At 41.3% G+C, this 5,083-nt stretch overlaps 1 protein-coding gene across 1 annotated transcript in view; it reads left to right on the top strand.

Annotated features, from left to right (window-relative positions):
• The window catches only part of FAH (fumarylacetoacetate hydrolase), a 42,888-nt gene that overhangs the window by 12,629 nt on the left and 25,176 nt on the right, over window positions 1-5,083 (top strand). The window lies entirely within an intron of this gene.

Here is a 5,083-nt window from a genome sequence, read left to right as displayed (position 1 = left end):
CCTTTCTCCCACTCTGTCTAGAGCCTTCTGCGGTAGTGCCTTTCAGAGGAGTTGGTTGGTGGTAGCTAACCAGCATCATATTCTGGTCTCAGGGCCATGGAAGATGAAGTTTGCTTGGTCCCTTAATCCACTGGAGTGATTGCTTCATGTGTCACGCTTTTTCTTCACTCTTCTTTAGTCTGGTTCGAAGAGACCAATTGCTGCTTGCAAGCTATTAAGGCCCCAGTGGCTCCTCACCACAGGAGGATGCAGGGCATTGTCTTTGGGGACGGTGTTATGGAATTGACAGTCTTCCAGGGTGAAGGGTTTCTTGGATGCTTGGTAGGTTCTGGTTTGTATGCTCCTCTTTATTTATGTACAAAAATGTACAAAATGTACAAAAATCCTCTGTTACTTTCTTCTAAGCACTTCCCAGAAAAGCCCCAGGGCTTACTTCCTGCTGGGAGCTCTAGTATTTTGCTTTCTAACTGTGGACTTGCTCCATTTTTCCTAAGGACTGCCAACTTGCAGAGTCATTTTACTGGCTCTAGCCTAGCTCTCCAGTCTGGATAAAAGCCTCCATTACCTGCTGCTCGGAACAAGCTGGGTAAAGGGTAGGGGCGGAGCCAGGGACTGACTCACCTGAGCCCACTCAGCTGTTCTCTCACTCAGTCCACCTTTCTCTCATTTGTTTGGGGCTGTGGCAATTTTTGGCAAACTAGTCATTGGGCAAACCAATTGTCTCTTAGGGATTCCTTGTAATTTGTGAAGGGCTGGTAGTCCTTGTTTCTGGTTTCCTTGTTATGCATTTACTTTTTTGGAAAATATCACAGTTGTTATTTCTACTCTTTGGAATAGATGTAGGGAAGCATAAATCAGGGCTCTACTGCCCTGCTCTAATTGCCCCTACAGACTTTCCTTTCTCTCCTCATCCTTCACCAAGTCCATTTCTGGGCTAGGTTGTTATTGGCCTACTCAACTAGCTTTTGTTTAGGGAAAAGTTAGAATAGTAAGTGAGCAAACTGTCCCAACAGGTTTTTCCTGTGGATTCGAGTAATAAAGTTACCAGCAACGGAAAGAGAAATGGTTTGTAAAACTCTACAGAGGGCTCTTCCTGCAGTTTTAGGAGATAAGTGGGAGTCTCTGGGTGACACAAAAGTGTATTCAGTTGCTCACTGCTGTTGGAGATGAGAGTCTGCCCAGAGGCATCTCAGAAGAGAGGCCTGGTGATTTATTTCCCCAAACTCCTCCGTTGAAAAACCCTGTGGTACCATCCTACTCTGGCACATGTGGAGCTGCCATGAGTTAGAATTGACTGGATGACACCTGGTTTGGTGGTTTGGGTTTGAGAGACAGGTGCCCACAGCTTGCAAACCGCCCACAATGCATTCTTACTGGGCACTGAGGGAGAGCTCAGCAGCACGAGGCCTGGTCAAGGCCCCAGAGTAGAGAGGAAAGCAAACTATGCATGCACATGCCTTTATGTCCAGGGTACAGTGAGTGAAGCGTTCCCCAAGACAGGTGCTATCTTAGTGTTCATGTGGCTGCCTTTAAATAACAGAATTCATTGCCTCACAGTTTAGGAGCTTACAAGTCCAAATTCAAGGCACTGACTGTAAGGAAGGGTCTCTGTCAACTCTGGGGAAGACCTTTGTCTATTACATACCTTGGAGATCTTGATGTATTCTGTTTTCTCCTCATTTGTGCTTGCTAGTCTTTATCTACATGTTCGTGGGGAAAAAATGGAATTGAAAGATAAGGGAGATATAATTAGGCAATGAAGAAATGAAACTATTTGCAGAAGATATGATTTTATGTATAGAAGTCCTTAAGATTTCATAAAATTATTGTTGGAAGCATTTGAGGGATTTGGTAAAGTAATAGGGCACAAAATTAAAAAGCAGAAATCAACTGGATTCTTGTGTACCAGCAAAGAGAGCTCCGAAAAAGACATCAAGACAATAATACCATTTAAACAATAACACACGAAAGATAAAATACTTAGGAATAAAACTAACCACAGAAACAGAAGACTTGCACAAAGGAAACTACAGAACACTAGAGACCTACACAAGAAACCAAAGGAGACCTATACAAATGGAAGAATGTTCCATGTTCATTGATTGGCAGACTTAATATTGTGAAAATGTCAATACTACCCAAAGCAATCTATAAATACAATCCAATACTGATCACATTCTAACTTTATGCCTTAAAGAAATAGAAAAACTAATCACAAACTTCCTATGGAGAGAGAAGAGACTTAGAATAAGCAAAGAACTCCTTGAAAAACAGTGCAGGAGGACTCATAGCACCTGACCTCAAAACCTAGCACACAACCACAGTAGTCAAAACATGTTGGTACTGGTACAGTGATAGATACATAGACCAAAGAAACAGGATGGGAAACCCAGAAATAAATGCATCCACGTATATGCAACTGATTTTTTACAAAGGGCTAAAAAAAAGAGAGAGAAAGAGAGCCTCTTCAACAAATGGAGCTGTTAAAATTGCATATATACTCGCAGAAGAATGAAACAGGACCCATACCTTGCCCCATGCACAGAAATGAACTCAAATAGGATCAGAGGACTAAGTGTACATCCCATCACAATGAAGACCATCAGTGAAAACATTGGGGCAAACCTAAGGGCTCTGTTGCAGAGCACACGCAGACTACCACATATGTAAAGGGAAGGACGCTCCGTAGAAGGCAGCATAGACGACTGTGACCTTATGCACATCACAAGACTTCATGAAAAGAATAAAAAGAGAACCCACTGACTGGGAACAAATCTCTAGTCATGACATAATGGACAAGGGACTAATTACTGAAATCTATAGAATTCTGCAACTCCTCAATAAGTCAAACAAACAAACAAATCATCCAATTAGAAACTGGGCAAGTTCACCAAAAATGATACTCAATGGCTAACAAACACATGAAAAAAAATTCTGTGATCATTAGCTATTTAGGAGTTGTAAATCAAAACAATAATGAGATATTACTTTATGCCCACAATGATAACCCAATTAAAAACAAACAAACACAAAAACAGAGGACAACAGAGGCTGTAAAGCATGCAACTCTTACGTAGTGCTGGTAGGCTTGTAAACATATATAACTATTGTGGAAATCAATATGGTGTTATTAAAAAAACTGGGAATAGAAATGCCTTATGATCCAGCAATACTTCTGCTGGTTCTATATCCCAAAGAATTAAGAGACGTGACATGAACAGACAAATGCTGTCCCATGTTCACTGAAGCAAATTTCAAAGTAGCAAGAAGCTGGAAACAGCCCAAACACCCATCAGTAGAATGATGCATAAATAAACTGATATACATACACAATGGAATACTATGCATCCCTAAAAAATAGCGATGAAACCACGGAACACCTTATGACATGGATGGGCCTGCAAACCATCATACTAAGCAAAGTCAGTCCATCACAGAAGGACACACGCCGCATGAGACCACTACTATAAGGACAAACACCAAGCCAAAGGCAGGCATTTTTGTTCTCAGGTTATGTAATCTTCGAATCCAGTTTCCCAAGAAATGTGGTGGTGTGCCTGCTGAATGCTCGTAGATCATTTAACACCCCCTTATTTGTACATTAAAAAAAACCACATTTCAACAGAGGAGGCTTCACCTCGGCTGTAGTCATTTTCTCATGCTGAGGGGAGAGGGAGAAGACTAATCAGTGTCTATCATATAACATTGCTCTATGGTCACCCCAAGTCAACAGACACTCCTACAAAGGTGCGTAGTGAACTTCAGTGGAAATTCAAGTCCAGAGGTGGGCGCGGGGGACATTTCTGTCTCAGAGAAAGTGATTCCACTTCTGTTCGTGGGTGAAACCAGTGGGGCAACCTGCCATTGGGAAAAAACGCTTAACATTACTTATAAACCTACTAACCTGGACTTAAACACACCTGTAGCAGATTAAAGGACATGAAATACTCCCTTGGACTTAGGGCTGAGACACCTTAGTGTGAGAAGAAGCAAATGACTACTCTCTCAAGACTGTAGATGTGGATGTTGGTTCAAATCTCTGGATTTGAGGGTGCTTTAAAACTGACAACTCAAAACTACCACATATTTGCTATTTTCATCCTCTCTCTGCTCTAGCAGACCCAGTTCTGCCTTTGTGAATGAGCATCATGGAACGCATTGCCCTACCTCCAGCTCTCATTGTTTGCATAAATAGTATGCAGTCACTTAAGTTTTTAATCTGTACAAGTTAACAATCCATGTATTTTACTCTAAAAATCTGTTCCATACATGCATACTTTTCTTTTGTTAACACTATTTTAAATTCTATAACATTGGCTAAATTAACGGAACTAGTGCGAAAATAACCATATGCCCACTGGGGATGATTTTTAATGTTCTCCAATAAAATGATAAAGATGTCTCTAAAGTGAACTAGGAACATAGACAGGCATAGATATTTGAATGGGTTTTGAGTTTGTACTTAAGAACAGTTAGTTCTTTTGATATGACCCTACTCAATACTTGCCTTTAAGAAGAGATCACTGAAGATATGGGTGCTATAGCAAAGTGCGGTGAAGAAATCAGATGATGCCTGGCAATCAGAAGGAATAGTGGTCGAAGTCTTAAAGGCTGGTCTTAAAACAAGCAGCCATCTAAGTGAGGTTTCAGGCAAGGTATATGGAAAAAGTATGCCAGCCTGTATAATCCAAGGATTGGAAAGAAATAAAACCCAAGACCAGAGGAGGGAATGGCATTGAGCTTAAATTGTGCGCTCGGTTTGCAGAAGCCTGTAGGTGACAGTGAAAGCCCCAGTCCATTTACAGGGGCCTCGTGGGTGAAGTCTCCAGAGGCTCTCCTCTGACCCTTGGCCAGGGATGTAAATAGCCTTGCTACTGGACAGAGTGCTTAGGGTTGTGGATCAACGCAGATGTAGTTAGGCAAAAATGTAATAACTTATTTGTTCTCCCTTTTGACCCATTTAAAATTTGTTCTAATGTTTCATATTTTTGCTTTCTTCTCGATGGAGGTTTTGTTGTTTATTTTTTGGTGTGTTTTTCTGTGGATGAAGTCCAGGAGAAGGCAATCTGTGTGACGGTAACTG

The sequence above is a fragment of the Echinops telfairi genome, unplaced genomic scaffold (genome assembly GCF_000313985.2).
Source record: "Echinops telfairi isolate 266 unplaced genomic scaffold, ASM31398v2 ScPeMD7_7475;HRSCAF=8513, whole genome shotgun sequence".
Lineage (NCBI taxonomy): Eukaryota > Metazoa > Chordata > Mammalia > Afrosoricida > Tenrecidae > Echinops > Echinops telfairi.
Note: the sequence above shows the minus strand (reverse complement) of the source record. Positions and strands in the feature narration are given on the sequence as shown.